The sequence below is a fragment of the Plodia interpunctella genome, chromosome 27 (genome assembly GCF_027563975.2).
Source record: "Plodia interpunctella isolate USDA-ARS_2022_Savannah chromosome 27, ilPloInte3.2, whole genome shotgun sequence".
Classification (NCBI taxonomy): domain Eukaryota; kingdom Metazoa; phylum Arthropoda; class Insecta; order Lepidoptera; family Pyralidae; genus Plodia; species Plodia interpunctella.
In genome coordinates this window covers 4,611,094-4,628,445 of record NC_071320.1, presented here as the reverse complement: position 1 = coordinate 4,628,445, position 17,352 = coordinate 4,611,094, and the positions used below count along the sequence as shown (strand labels likewise).

The 17,352-nt window shown below is 34.7% G+C and overlaps 1 long non-coding RNA gene across 1 annotated transcript in view; it reads right to left on the bottom strand.

Annotated features, from left to right (window-relative positions):
- Positions 1-1,354: 1,354 nt before the first annotated feature.
- The window catches only part of LOC128681550 (uncharacterized), a 66,819-nt gene continuing 50,821 nt past the window's right edge, over positions 1,355-17,352 (bottom strand). Inside the window, exon 4 of the long non-coding RNA XR_008406024.1 lies at positions 1,355-5,599. This is a non-coding gene — a long non-coding RNA (uncharacterized LOC128681550). The remainder of the gene's footprint in view (positions 5,600-17,352) is intronic.

Below are 17,352 nucleotides of genomic sequence, written 5' to 3'. Positions count from 1 at the left end.
TGGCGGTTTGTAAAATCATGGCCAACATTAGGCAAATTTAATGGCATTTTTTTACGGTAACCTTGGGCTTTGAGGCGTGACAGCTCCGAATGACACTGGCAATGTGAGAGAGAGAAGCACGACGGGACTACAGCGCAACTCACTCGAAATTGTTGTGAATACTCGTTACCATGGAAATTTACGCCCTAAATTGTACAAGCCAATCATTGTTTTTTGTGTTTTATATTCGTTTAGTTAAGAAATATTAGTAAGTTGTTGTTTTTCGTTGCCATAGTGTGGCGCCACCCTTATTTATTGACGGCCAATTATAAAATTGGTCATTTACGATTGGATAGAAATTGAAAATTCCATGTACGAAATTCAGATTTTGATTGGCGGGTTTCTTTTCTTGCTGGTTAGCCTCTTATTGGTTGGGAATGTGCTCGTTATTATTGGTTGAATTGTTATGTAGTACGATCACTTATCGATAGGAGAAAATCGTCATATAACTTTTGCGTGTCCGCTAATAACTATTATTGTTAATATTTCAGGTTCTAAGCAACGTGTCACGATTAAACCTATACCAGATCTTAAGGTAAGAATATTCCCTATACAGCTGTGAAAATCGCATCAAATTCCATCCAGTAGTTTTTGCGTGATGCGTGACAGACAAAAATATTTAAAAATAAATCGTTTTGGCTTCATAGTTACTTTTATTTAATATATCCTATGTACAGACAACAGTATTATATGTATGTAATACATAGGTTGAAATAACTGATTTAGAAATTTATATAGTGTGATTACTCAAAAAGCTACAAACTACTGACATTTCAGAACGACCACTGCTGAGAAGAAATGTCGAAAGAAACTCATTTGAACAGTGTTGGTCCCTATCATATATCCATATATATATATACCATTATTGTTGGTTTTTTTCTAATAGATAAAATTGACCTCCCTCTCATCTTCGCGTGATTCCGTAGCATTTTGGACTGTGACGCCTCGCAGCCAGGTTCTATAATTATGCATATATTTTGTCAAGTACTCGTACATATATACAATTATGACGACCTCGGTAGCGCAGTGGTAAAATGCTTGCCTCAGAACCGAGAGGTCCCTGCTTCGATCCCAGGTCGGGTCATGATGGAAAATGATCTTTTTCTGATTGGCCCGGGTCTTGGATGTTTATCTATATATGTATTTGTTATAAAATATAGTATCGTTGAGTTAGTATCCCATAACACAAGTCTCGAACTTACTTTGGGGCTAGCTCAATCTGTGTGATTTGTCCTAATTATGTATATGTACTTGACAAAATTATGGTCAATTACTTATTTACGATTGGAAAGGTAAGGAAAATTGAAAGACATGATGAAGACAAGTAAGTTTATTGGATATGGTGTTAGAGTTATGTCTCATTGTTCAGTCGTGCTCCGTTGCGACGACGCAGCACGTCCGTTGTTTTCCATAGGTGTTAAAACACTGACAAATACTTTGATTCAACACGAAACTTGATACAATGTCTGTTTACTGTACTACGTTTGTCATAGTTCGAGTTGGTTACATTTTGCATCGGTAAATAGGCAAGGAACTAATTATATAAACATTAACAAAAAAACACGATATTGACACAGTACTTTCACAGTTACTACAGATTATCAGATATCATTATTATCGTCATCTTATTTAGACGACCTCGGTGGCGCAGTGGTAAAGTGCTTGCCTCTGAACCGAGAAGTCCCGTGTTCGATCCCCGGTCGGGTCGTGATGGAAAATGATCTTTTTCTGATTGGCCCGGGTCTTGGATGTTTATCTATATAAAATATAGTATCGTTGAGTTAGTATCCCATAACACAAGTCTCGAACTTACTTTGGGGCTAGCTCAATCTGACACTGAGAGAATAGTATCGTTGAGTTAGTATCCCATAACACAAGTCTCGAACTTGTTATGGGGCTAGTTCAATCTGTCTGATTTGTCCTTATATATTTATTATTTATCTGCAGTCCTCCGTGACCCATTGCTGGGCATAGGCCTTCCGTCTCCGCCAACCATCTCTGTCCTGGGCCATCCCCATTCAGTTGTTGCCAGCAATTTCCTTTACAGATTATATACAGATCATAATCCACGTGCACATCCGAAACGGTGAGATAAATAGCTTGGTAGTTCCTCTATGCGAAGTAATAAGTAAATATTAACATTTTTTAATATTATGATAACAATAGGATAGTTGCCAACTTTTTGTTTTGATGACTATTCGAAGGCTCTTATATCATTAGAAACACCAGTGACAAAAAATACAGCCATAATGCTTTCAAAGATATGACAAAAATAAAATGACACATTTTTTGACCCGTCCAAACGCTCCGTACTGAGTGACACGAACCAGTGACGTCACAACGTGCGAAAACGTTCGCCATTTGATTGCTACATTAAATATTACGTTTATGGTGATATTAATAAAAGTTGTTACAAAATTCTTGTTTTTTTATGATGGTTAAAATAATTTTTATAATTTCATACTTTTTAAAAATCAGGACTTTCCAACAAATTCAAATTCAAATCATTTATTCAGAAATTAGACCTTCACAGGCACTTTTTCTCGTCAATCTTTATATTTACAGTTATTTCCCACAAGTTACAAACTACTGGCATTTCGGAACGACCACTGCTGTGAAGAAATGCCGAAAGAAACTCATTTGAACAGTGTTGGTCCCTATCAACTTTAAATCTTCGTATTGAGATCCACAGCTGCATTGTTACAGTCTATGAATTATAATAATGACCCAGGTATATCTATTTTGTCTAGATTATACATATTTTTTACAATTCTTTGACCTTGTCAACTACTTTATTATTAGCTGTGAATTGTAGATGCTAGGTGTCTATAGTAGCATCAAGAAAGTGGAAAATTCGATCACACTTATATCACATAATATTATAATCAGCACTCGGATCACAATCATAACCTGTTTTCATATACCTTTTGACTATGTACATTATGTACTGTACAAAAACATTGTAAGAAACAATAATGGTAAGCCGATCTGGCATGATAGGGACCAACACTGTTCAAATGAGTTTCTTTCGGCATTTCTTCTCAGCAGTGGTCGTTCCGAAATGCCAGTAGTTTGTAGCTTGTGAGAAATAACTATAAATATAAAGATTGACGAGAAAAAGTGCCTTTGAAGGCCTAATTTCTGAATAAATGATTTGAATTTGAATTTGACACATCTGTCAGGATGGTCGCATGGCCGTCAGCATCCCTAGTTGTCAGCCCATTGGCACCGACGACACGACCTATATGGACAATCAGTTTGGGTATATCTACTACTGAAACTATTTTATGTCGGCTCCACTCTGTCGTCGAACAATTCGCCAAACTTTAGCGGATTGCTGGTTTTTCGTTGCGGTAAATAAAAGCTCTCATATCAATTGCGCAATGTTCACGCATTCTCGTCGGCCTGTGTCCGAGATCGGTGACAGTGTGGAGAAAAATATACTCGCTTTGTGTAAATATACATGTATAATAAATTAGAGATATACACTAAAACCTATAATGTTTGTATACCTCTTGCAGAAACTTCACACTATTAACTCGAGTAACTTAATACAGGATAAACTGTACAATTGAATTTTATATCATACTGTTGGAAGAATATAAACAACGCCTATGCATTAAAAAAAATATATTCTATAATTTATGGCCCGCTCGTGGAACCTTTTGTCTATTGCGCGCTAATGTCACTTTCTGTACTTACGTTGCACTTTTTCAATGAATTGTTTTAACGAGTATTCTCTTTCAATCGTATATTCCCTACACATACATTTGTAATATTGTTTCTCCTATTGGAGTATTAAATATAGGCAATATTATTAAATTTATATAAGTATACGATTGCATATTCGTACCTATAATATATTCCATAAATTGTTTGTATTGTATAAGCAATCATAATATTAATATTGATTTTATTTTGCATGTAATACCAATGTTTCTGAAGAGCAGGACTCACCAGCCACAGGTTTTTGCAAACTTAAATGGTGAGACCTTGCTAGCTATATGTACCGAATTGTTTAAAAGGAATACAAATTAATTTTGAATTTGAATACATAATATCAGGTCTTCACGAACACAAAATCTTGTAGAATCTTGAGTTATCCATCGATGTTATTGTAACCAGTATGCCCTTATCAGTTCTCCGTCCAGTAGTATCAACACACAGGCAAGAAGAATGACAAGGGCGCACCGAATTACGGTTTTTTCCAGTTTGTCAAATCCGCAGCACCATCTATGAAGCTTCGTACACGTAGCGCCATCTGTTGACGAGTAGCGGAAACTTGTCGCGGCGTTTAGGCGATAGGTGGCGGTTATATTCAGCATCCAAACTGTGAGCAATAATGGATTATTGCCACAATGTTAAAATGCAAAATATTATTTGAGTTTTCTTCCTTCATTTCAGTGTTCTTTCTTCATACCTTGTAATTAACGTAACATTTAAATTTTCGTCATCAAACTGTGAAACAGTTATATAAATAAGGTACATATTATATATTATACATTTTTTTTTACATAGATGTAAGTTTGATGGTACCTATATATATTATAAATATATTTTTTTACACAAAACATACAAATAAATATTTTGATGTATGCCACCTTGTGCACCTGGGTGATATTATTATTACCTAGATGAACAGTGGTATTGCAAGTGTTTCACCCCGAAACTCCAAACACCCAGGTGAATTCAGTTTATATGTTTGGCCTCCTTTTAAACCTGAGTAAAGTTCAAAGCGGACTTTGAGATTAATTTACCCAGGTCATAAGACCGATCTTTAATAAAATGTCTTAGAAATCATTATACAATTTTTGTCACAATATTCATAACAGCTTTTAATAATCTAGCATTTTTTAGGTATGTTTAACGTGTCGGTCTATCTGTTTGTTTGTCCGCGGCGTTGTAGCGGCCGAACGGTTGAACCGATTTTGATTTGGTTATTTTAATTTGAAGGGGAATTTAATCGAAAGTTTTCTCAGCTATGTTTGCTATTCAGTAGTTTGGATACCGGCAGCTCTCTTCTAGCTGATGAGATGCCAGCGACTTCTAAGACTTAAATTTATAATTAAGTATTATTAAAATATTTATTACCATTATAAATTACTAGATGTTGCACGGGCTTCCGCTGCCGTGGTGATTTTGAGATAAAATATATAGCCTATAGCAATCTTGGATAACGCACCTTTCTAATGGTGAAAGAATTTTCGAAATAGGTTCGCTAGTTTCGGATATTGCCCGCCCCGAACAAACACACAAAGTCACCGACTCACATACGTTTAAATCATTATAATAATGATGACGAAAGCGTTGTTTTCTTTTCGTTCTGTTCGAAGCTGTTTATAACTTTTTAATTTACAAAACAAGAATCTGTATAATTGGCATTAAGTTTAACCCTGTAAGATAAAATGTAATTTCTGTTCAAGTGCTGTTGATTCTATGATAAATAAATAAATAAATAAATAAATAGAAGAAAAAAATACAATTATTGATCAATATCAATGATATTTTTACAATAGTTTTCCTTAATCTACAATTCTCTTGAATTCTTCTCGGCAATTCCCTGTAAGAAAAGAAAAATAAAATTAATTACGTATACAGTAGGTACATAATGAAAATCTGAAAATTGAATATGGCGGGAGGCTGGTTGCTATTGTCAGCGGTGATAATTTAATTTTTTGATATGAAACGATAGAAACAGCCAGGCTTATCGTCTCACTTTAAAATAGGCATAACTCCACATCCTGCCCTAGATGTCGTATGAGCAACTAAGGGACACATAGCCTAGGCAGCTGATAGGTAACAATAGCGTTCCTATGGAGGCTTCAAGTGAAGTAGACGGCCGGTTTTAAAATCACAGCAGATTAAAAAAATAAGGTTTATTTCACCTTGAGTAGCTCTCGCTTGGCAGTTGGATTTTAATGCAGTTTTCACTGTTTAGACAATTTATTCGCGACGATTTATATAGATACATATCCCTTACGGGGTAGGCAGAGCCAAGAGTGTATTTATTAGAACAGCGAACAGTTACATTATAATATAATACAGAGAAGAATAAGAATTAAACAAGAAGAGTTAATTACTAATAAAAATAAGAGTTGAGAAAGTTCAAGGCGACGTTTAGCTATATATATTATGTGGTAGGCTTATGAGAGGAATTAATTATTATAAGGCCCATCTGGGCTTTATAATAACTGTAAGAATTATTCCAAAGTCCAAAAAGTCCGGGGCCTGGCAAAGCAAACGAACGGTATCGATTACAAGTTTATTGATACATCCCCAACGTTTCGAATGATTTACTATAGAAATTCAATTTAAATCATAACAATAAGGTCTCGGGGGATTAACGCTCAATTTGAGGGCAGCGTGGCCATAAATCTAACTCGGGGAGGTTCGGCGCGAGTCGGTATAAAGCTCTAGTCACACCAGCGACGAACTACTGTTAGAAGAACTACTGCATTTAGCCACTTTATAGACCCTGACTGACTCTATGACTATATAAAACCTGTCAATGACAGGATGGAGAAAAAAAGGGACTATCGTTGGACGAGACGCGGACCAAGATGGACGACAATTCCGAGATACTTTTTCTTCATCGACTGTTAAGTGTCGGTTACATATTCGGCGTTTCGGCATTGTTTGGTATCATATTGTAAACTGTTTTATAACTATTTTTTTTGACTTATGACTGTTTGTGTCAAAATAAATGAGAAAAAAAAAATCTTCACTACTTCGTACGGTCTTTAGCTTCTTTACTTGTCAGACCATTGTCATGCATACCATCCTTCACGACATCAAACTAGTGTCTCTTGGATTTGCCCTTTCTGCCACGAATGGCGTAGCCACACATTTGTTCCCTACGTAATCGACCTTTGTCCTATAATAATAATGGATTTTAAATGTGTTTGTGTAGGCATGTAACTAAAAACTCCACCCCTCTTACTACACTCTAGCATTTTATACAGCGAATGTTCGCGTATTGCCTGGTGGAAAAGGGCCCTAAGACTTAAAAAGGGCGTTGCACACCGATACTGTAGTGTATAGTGATTATATTTTTATAGTAAATAATGTAATTGTACTGCATGCATCTCGGTAGCCAAGCTAGCTACACTTCTGTCCAAAAAAGCGCGTTTCTCGGCCAGTGTGCATCAGCCTTTAGACGGATATGACGCAGACTGTGAGCTTGTTTTTGTTGACGGTACGCGATTGGCAGTTGATTGATTTGGTCAACGTGACGTTAACGGTTACATGTCGCATTTTGTATACAATAGTATACATGTATTGTGTATATAATGTGTAGAAATTATATGCGCTTTACAGTAAACAACTAAACAGTCAATTACAAACATACCAGTTGATTATACTTATATTTTGACTAGGTGTTTTTGCTACTTTGAGAATATACGTCACAACGCCCCTTACGAATGCAGTGTTTTTATTCATAGTACAAATTAAACAAATATGATATCTCGTTTCACTAAGTACGACAAAAACGTTTCAATTTAACTGTATTTATTATTATTAGCTTGAAGAAGTCAAAGTGGGCGGGACATATGTCGCGCTGGCCCGATGGTTGTTACCGCGAAAGGTTTTGATCGATATTCACCAACCACTTGGTCAGTATATCGTCAAAGTGACAAGAAGAGGCTAGACATAAGCTGCAACTGCTGAACATTCAAAGACCGATTGTAAAATCGGTCTTTGTGGAAACCTTTGATTGTTCAAAACTGGACTTCTTGTAGCTGAGATTACGTTCAACATTATCAGTCCTCTCTAAGCCTCTAGAATAGGCCTCTCGGATTTCACGCCACTTCCTACAGTCCTGTGCTAGTCTTATAATATTGAGTGATATATTGCATAAGTATTTCAGTATTTCTACATTCAAAGTCAAAAGTACAATATAAAAGCATTACCCAAGTTTGTTAGCGCCGTCCCACGTTGGGCGCCAAAATGTAATAAGCCTACAACTGATAACCGTACCCTTGTCAATGTTCCGTGCTCGGCATTGACGTTCGCTCATTAGTCGCTGTTCCGTGGTCTGTCGAAATGTTTGCTCATGATCGTCTCAATAATGGTGGAAATTTAACGTGTAGTTTCAATTTAAATTTGATTTATAAAAGCTAACAACGGTGCGTTGGTTTAGATAGCGGTTTGTTTGTGTTAAAAAAATAACAGCTGAATTTCAATAATTTATGTTTGTGTGTATTTCTTCGACAGCTCCGAATGCAGTTAGGAATAAAGATGAGATTACATTCTGAGCTTTCTAGATTTTTTTTATTGTCTTCTTCTTCTTGTCAAGTTAGAGTGGATATTCAGACGTATTGGAACAGTACGTGGCCACGCCGATAAGTCTTCCATAGCACAAGAGGTGAGTCAGTATATTTAAAAAAAGTTCTACCAAAATCCCTACCGAACTGAAACAAAATATCTTTCAGGCGCTAAAATACAGTGCTAATTTCGAAAATTCTCCTCTATTAATAACATAAGGTGCTTGGTAAAGGACTCGTGGGCCATCAATAAAGCCCAAATGACCGCAATGCCCGTTACATCGTATTATTGCACACTCTAAATCAATTTTTAATTTCAGAACCTTGATAGGTACTTATATCAATAATGGCTTCATTAGTGGTCTGTGGATTATATAGATTTTTAGATGAAATTCAGTTAAGATTACTGTGATTTCAGCTCATGTCTGTACGTCAGTCCTTTTTTGACAATTATGTTGTAGCTAATTAGGACATAATATGTATTTAAAGATACCACAAATTGATTAATACTGTTAACACACAGATTGAGTTAGCCCCCAATGTAAGTTCTAAACTTGTGTTATATACTAACTCAATGATTTTTGTGTGACAATTTTCAATAATTTTATTGGAAACACAACTTTCCAAAATTTTATTTATTCATTCAAATTTTGACATTTTTAATAATGATGTAAATTTTTAATATTTGTATAAGACCTATATTTGTTAATTGACGTCCTTGGAGAAAAGCTTCTTCTTCACCAGCACTTTGGAAACCGGCAGTAGACTTAGTTTAAGTAATTTTTTGACGTCAATAAGTGTGTATATCATCCTAAATTGAATAAAGAATTTAAATTTGATCTAACTAGCATAGTTCTACAAATCTTCATAATATGAAGCCACAAAATACAAGTCCACACAAAACTTCACGTAACTCCCACAGAAATTGCTAGAGAAACTAGTTGAAACAGAGCAGCCAGCCCAGAATTAATACGAAATAGAAACTCACAGTCCATTTGGCCTGGCCAGGCTCTTAAAAAACCCACAGCTGTCGCTACCAGCCCACGATTTATAACCGAAGCAATGAGACGGTCCCGACTTGATTTTTCATGCGGCGGTCCATTGCGCGATTCTTGACCTGTTCCACAATTTGATTTCTTTTTTGTTGTTTTTGGAGTTTTGAACATAGTTCGTACTTGGACACGAAAACAGATTTACGAAACTGAATATCTTTTTTTTTTTTTTACAAACTTTTCTCGCCAATTTTCGAAAAAAATTACCCGAGCTGATTTTCTTACGTACGGAAATATGGGAAAAATCTAATTTTATCATACATGGGAACTAGTTTCATTGATTTTAGCCTCCGTAAGCGTCTAAATTTTGAATTTTCAGCTATAATATAACAGCAACTGCAATGCCTGTTGCAAATAACCATCATTGTCCAATGAAACTGACGTAAAGCACAAGTCCAAATTAGTTTTTTTTTTGTGATGTTTAAGTTTTTTAAAGTTAAATATTAGTATTATTTATCGTCACCATATCAGCTGCCAGAATTAAATGCAAAATAATTTTAATTCAGGTAACTGGCATTTTGTTGTTTTATAACATAACTGAAGCATGTATTTTTAACAAATAAATACCAGAAATATGTAAGGTAACGACATTAACATTTAAGAAAGCAATAAACAACCCTCATTACCCAAGCATGGTGTCATCGAATTTTAATGTCAATCTACCCCCATAATGTAACAGAATTACTGTATTCTAATGATAATGTTGCTTACACTCAGTGGAACTGATTTTATGGGCAATAATCATTCAAATCGGTAATTTTTCAGTCGTTTGCCATTTTTCTTATCATATTTCAGTCGTAATGTTCGGTGAATTGATTTTAATGATTAAATGCCATTAGCATTTTGAATTATATTTGAAATTTTTGGAATTTCTTTTCTTGTTTTTATTACATTATTCTTTGATACACGAAGAACAATATCATTGTTTTGGTTTGGTCTTTCGTTAATCTTACAAATCAAATCATTTATTCAGAAATTAGGCCTTCACAGGCACTTTTTCACGTCATATTCTAAATTAAATGATGTTTACCAAAGCTACAAACTACAAGCATTTCGGAACGACCACTGCTGAGAAGAAATGCCGAAAGAAACTCATGCCAGAAGGGCTTACCATTTTTAAAAATATAAATTTATGTATAACTTTTTATCAGTAATATAACAATGTAAGTACACAATAAAGTACATGGTCATAAGGAATACTGAAACATATTATGATTGTGATCAAGTGCTGATGAAAGGAAAATATATATACCTATATATATATAATATGTATAATTAACCAAACAAAAAAAAACTTTTAATTAAAATCTTATTATAAAGCCAAAATTACTTATTATAAAGCCTATTTTTATTATATCATAACTTAAAAATATTTAATTGCAGGAAAGTGTTAAATTATACATATCGTACATATTTTACGTATTCAACAAATATTAAATAATAACGATAATAGATAAAATAAAAAGCACTAACACCAAATGATATAATCAGCAATGAATAGCAAAAAGTGTTAACCCATTTAAATCATAGACAAACAGAGCAATTTGGCCATAAACAAGCGTGTCTGAAACAGGTCATTGAAGTGCTTCTACTGAATTGAAGCGGTCCACAGCATTGTCATCACGACTGTACGTATAGGTAGGAGGTAAAGGTTAAGACTTTAACTAAAACTAAAATCTAATTCATCATATATCGAGTGTGTTATTGCTAACACTGGTGTCAGATTTTATTCAAGTCGCCTAAAGGCATCTGACATGACATTTACCACCACTTACCTCCATCTTGTGGCAGGTAGTCGCACACACACACACTAGTGAACTAAACTGTCAACCAGTGTGCAGGTTTCCTCACGATGTTCTCCTTCAAGTGGAATTGTTGGTCTAGGAAAACTACTATATATAAGTCAGATTGGTATACAAACTCATGTGGCACGAGTAGGATACGAACCTGAGACCTTTTGATCCACCTATCGGCGGGCGTCTTAACCATTACACCAACACCGCTTATCGAGCGCGTCGCTGCTTTTGATTTTTTACAAGATTATTTTTTTTTTAATTGTTCCGATTTTGTAATCATAATTATATTCAGTTGTTAATATATAAGACATTTTTCTGCAAATGTTGTGATTTTTAAATAACAAAGACAAAATTTAGGTTATTTTTCAGACGATTACAATGAAAATACGTTTCACAAGTAACTTGTACTATCATCTTATTATTGTAAACTATAATTATGTACATTTAACACGTGTTCTTTGTACAATACTAAAAACAAACTTTCCAGAATATCCAGTTTAAACTAGTTTGAACTCGATTACACCATCTAAACGTACAATTACACAGCTTAATCGAATACCAAAATCCCGACGTCTGAATCTAAACATACTAAAAAATGTACGGCAATTTAATAACATATGTCCAAAAAGTATCTAACTCCATCGCTCATTACTCCCCAACAAAAGCAGTTACCGTACACTGAATATTTTAAACGCTATTCCTGTTCTGGACTGGGGAATTTGATGATACACTGCTTTGGGAGTCTGTTATGATGCCTTGAGGTATAAAGTATGCATGGGTGTTGTATTGACGTACAGATAAATGCGCACAGCGCCATCTATTGGTGAGCGTTAGAATTATTTCTAGTGTTTTTGAGGTTGCTATTTACGAGTAGCTTCGAAATGGAACTGTGATAATATTTTTTTCATGAAAAAGTAAATTTTAAATTTTATTTTATTTTAGAAAGATTGATTTTTTAACAAACTTTTGTTAAAATATTACATTTTTTTGTGCGATATTTCGTGATTTTTACTAGATGTCTACAACTCTCATTCACTCATACACTTTATCGGCAAGCTCGGCCGGATGACGACGCGAATTCATGAACATTGCGTGGTTTGTATTAGTGATTTTATTTACCGCAATGAAAAACCAGCAATGTGTACATTGAATCCTCCAAAATTCAGCGAACTATATCGCTCGCAAAAGCAATTTAAAAATATGTGAGGCTATTCGCTATTAGATGGCGTGAGTTGTAACATAATAACCAAATATGCTTATACATATTATAAAACACAGTCCTCTACAGCGTCTGTCTGTTCGCGATAAACTCAAAAACAGATTTTCATGCGGTTTTTACCAATAGATAGTGTGATTTCTGAGGAAGGTTTAGGTGTATATTATTACGTTTTTGCACGAGTGAAGCCGGGACGAACCGCTAGTTAAGTATAAAGTTTATAAATAATCTAATACTCGTTTGTTACTCAATTACGTAATAACTACTGGATAGATTCCGATCTAATTTAGTACACAGGTAGAAACACAACCTAGAATAGCATATCTTATGAACATGATAAAGCCACATATTACCACGGAAATGTAGTAACATGGCATAAATTAATTACAATTTTAATAAAGCTTCATTTTCTCATATATTTCTGGGTGATTTTAGTTACATACTGAAAAAAATATTACATAATGACAATTTGTAGGTTATCTGAACATAAAACACCTATTGCAACAGCTTAAGAAACAGTTTCGTCTGAATTCACTGAAATAAGTCGGCAATTGATTTTTTATTAAATTTAGTTCCGCTACTCGCCGCAGGGCGCGCTGTGGTTCTCATTAAGTGCACGAAACGGGAGATAAAAGTTAGGACGCAAACAGATTAATGATTAGTCATGTGGTTGATTTTGTCGATAATGTAGTAAATCAATTAAACTCGCGTGGGATTAAATTTGTAGTTTGTGACTTCTATAAAATAATCTACAAAATTGTCGACGTGTCGATTTAAAACATTTGAGAGTTTACGTTTCAGATTACTGCAAGAAAAATATTTTGATATTTAAAAAAAGACTTGATTTTGATTCCGCACTTTTTTTTATTTTTATTTATTCATCAAAACATTACATAACATACATTAAATATTTACATAACAACGGCAAAACGTGTTTTACAAATACACAAAATGTAATCGATTGAAAAAGAATATAGACAAAAAAAAAATTACACAGCTAAATCTTTTAAATTTAAACTTCAGCTGACCCCAGGCTTCGAAGCGTCACAGCCACACGAGTAAGACAGAAAGAGAGAGAAAACCATGTAAGCGCAGTAACCTTCAAAGATAGTACGACCTGAAATCCTGTGGGCCTGTGGTGCGAGTGTAAACAACGGTTGTAATTAGGACTGTCCTAAACAAATAAGTTTAAATTTAATGTGCCCTAAGACACTTGGTAGTGGACGGCTCACATGCCGATAACATACTGAGAAGATTTTTGAAGTTTCAGCGGGCCAATCAATCAAATCTTTTATTTGTGAGAACAGGTACATACAGATAGAATAATTTTATTAAAAAAATAAATATAATAATAAAAATAAATAATTTAAAAAAAGATATCGCGACAAATTAAGAATTTTCTTATATATATATATATTTAGATTTGGGTGAGATCTTTGCCCAGCAGCGGGACGTGGCAGGTTAAAAATAATATAAAACTTTTAAGTCTTCTGCCGCGTCTGTCTGTTCGCGATAAACTCAAAAACTACTGTTATATTACCGGGACGAAATGTACCCTATGTCCTTATCCGAATCCGAAGATTGGTTGAGTAGATAGCGCGTGAAGAGGTGACAAACATTTATAATATTAGTTCGGATGTGTCTGTATGTGAACCCCGCTTTGAGGTACCTAATAGTGCAAACACAGTTCGCTAATTACGTGCGACCGGCTGTCCCTACTCCATAACACCTATGCTATCGTGATGACAGTATCCTTCACGAAATGTCTGTCAATTGCCACACCCAAAAACTGACCTTCCTGATGTACACATAACTAGCTGCGCTCCGGGGCTTCGCTCCCGTGGGAGTTTCGGGATAAAACTACCCAATGTGTTTTTCCAGGTTATTTTCTACCCGTGTACCAAATTTCATAACAATCGGTCCAGTAGATAATGCGTGAAGAGGTAAAAAACTTACTTTCGCATTTTAATATCATTTAAATAGTTGGGATGGTCGGTATTGGAATTAAGATTAAAATAAAAAATTAATATATAAAGACAAATCACACAGATTGAGTTATGCACGAAAGTTGTGTCACGAAAGTCGAGACTTGTGTTATGGGATATTCAAATTCAAATTCAAATCATTTATTCAGAAATTAGACTTTTTCTCGTCAATATAGTTATAGTTATTTCTCACAAGCTACAAACTACTGGCATTTCGGAACGACCACTGCTGAGAAGAAATGCCGAAAGAAACTCATTTGAACAGTGTTGGTCCCTATCATGCCAGATCGGCTTACCATTATTGTTTCTTACAATGTTTTTTTTTCTTTCTAATAATATATAAATGTACATAGTCAAAAGGTATATCAAAACAGGTTATGATTGTGATCCGAGTGCTGATTATAATATATATATATATATACATTGATATTAACTGACGATACTATTCTAATTCTAACTAATATTATAAAAGCGAAAGTAAGTTTGTTACCTCTCCACGCTCTATCTACTCAACCAATCTTCTTGAAATTTTACATACATGTAGTTTGAAGTACGGAGAAGGACATAGGGTATCATAAATCACGGAAAATTAATGCGGGCGAAGCCGGGGGCATTATCTAGTATTCTATATTTAACATAATACATTATTAGCGACCCGTCCCGGTTTCGCTCGGGTAAAAATATAATAAAATTGATGTTGCCCGCGGCTTCGCTCCCGTGGGAGTTTTGAGATAAAATATAGCGTATAGCAATCTTGGATAATGTACCTTTATAATGGTGAAAGAATTTTTGAAATTGATTCGGTAGTTTCGGAGATTACCCGCCTCAAACATACTAACTCACAAACGCTTACCTCTTTATAATAATATATATATATTCTTGAGGAATCTGAAAATCCGCGAAGTAGTTTTTGAGTTTATCGCGAACAGACAGACGCAGCTGAGGGCATTGTTTTATAATAATGTACGTATGTACAGTGACAACCCTGAGTCAACCCTCCACAGCCGCGGGCGATGCGAAACGCGTCGCAGCGTCAGAGGGTACATTTTAATGATCAAATAAACATGATCGGCAATGGATTCACAATAATTTTAATCTGTGCCTCGGGTGTTATTTTAACAAGACAATTTCTTAAATGTCATTTTTTTTGTCGCACCTCGTCATCTAGAGATAATTTCCCTCAGTCGCTTTATAATCTCCGAAACTACCGAACCGATTTCAAGAATTCTTTCACCATTAGAAAGGTACATTATCCAAGATTGCTATAGGCTATATTTTATCACAAAACTCCCACGGGAGCGAAGCCCCGGGCAACATCTAATGTATAATATTCGCAAAACATTATATTCATATATTCATCAAAAGACATTATATTCATACTTTGACCATAAAATGTTAATTCTTTATTATTGTTTTTTTTTTTAAATAATTTTCTTTACCACTTGGATCATCACTTTTTTACACGACTGCAAAGAAAGGGTATTGTTTTTCGCGCGTATCTTGTATGTTTGTAAATAATATTACCTCATATCTCCAAAACAGAACGGATTTACCTAAATGAGGTATCATTACATTCGTCTTGGGTGCCAGAGTGTCTTAGATAGGTGACGTTTAAAAAAAACGAACATGGCGGCTGTGCAGCGCCATTTTATTTGGTGAAAAACATTTTTTTTTTCGAATACAACAATATGAGTATCAAATCAAAGGGCTCAAACGCAAGGATTCTTTGTTTTTAAAGTTTTTGTTCGTTACATTTTTCTGTTCGTCAATTCCTTCCGATCAAGGCTTACCATTCGAAGGTAAAGGGATGTTAGGAATTCCTCTCACTCGAATCGAGCCAAGTAATTCCCTGATAGCACGGTACATCATTTAGTTCAAAGCTCCTCAATCTTGTTGCGGGCTGGATTGAGGAAAAAAAATGTTTATTTTTTTTAATCAATACAAAAAAACAATCAATTTAAGTAGATACCAACGTAATTAGACTGAAATATATAAATGTTGACTTTATATAGAAAGAAAGAAAGAAAGAAAGAAAGAAAACATTTATTTGCCAAAAACATGAGTACAAATAGTCATAATGAATTAGACCTACACGTTTTACCGAATATAGGTATGCAAATATAATTAAATAACGAGGAGCATGCTATCCACTACAAATCCAAAACAAAAAAAGAATTATAATGTACTTATACTAGCCCTAAATTCTATCCGAGTCTATCATTAAAGAAATCATTTAAAGTATAATAACATTTATCAGTTAATAAAGACTTGAGGTGCTTTTTAAATAGATAAAACAACTGCACGGATTTTCGTGCGGTTTTCACCAATATATAGAATGATTCCTGAGGGAGGTTCGGGATATAATTTATTATGATTTTACCGTACGTTGCCTAAAATAAAAATTATTTACGCTGGCGCAGCCGCGGGCAAAATCTAGCTGGGTACAAAAACATAGGGTTTTCCCATATGAATGTTCGACATAAGACACAGCCAAGAATATTTATTAAAATTTTATACATTTACGGGTTTAATATTATCTTGCAACATACGTTACAAACTGTAAGCATTTCGGAACTGTTAATTCAAAGAAATTTCGACATAAACAGGACAGATAGTTAGATGCGACTTTGTTTTATAGTGATGTAGATATTATATGTTTTTTTATTTTATGTTTTCCCTTTACCACACTAACCCAGTTTGGGAAGCGCAGATTTAGTCCGTGCTGACCCCATTCGAATCGCCCTCGCAAAGATTAATGTAATGAAAAACCCTAATCTTTTAAAATGCGGGCGCAACATATGGTCCCGCGGCGGGACGCGGTACTACAGCGATCGATACCGCATCCGAAGGGTTAAATGTCTGCACTATTTGCTTGCATCTTCATATTTACAATCTATTAATCCTGCTAATATTAAATAAATAAATATATTAGGACAAATCACACAGATTGAGCTAGCCCCAAAGTAAGTTCGAGACTTGTGTTACGGGATACTAATTCAA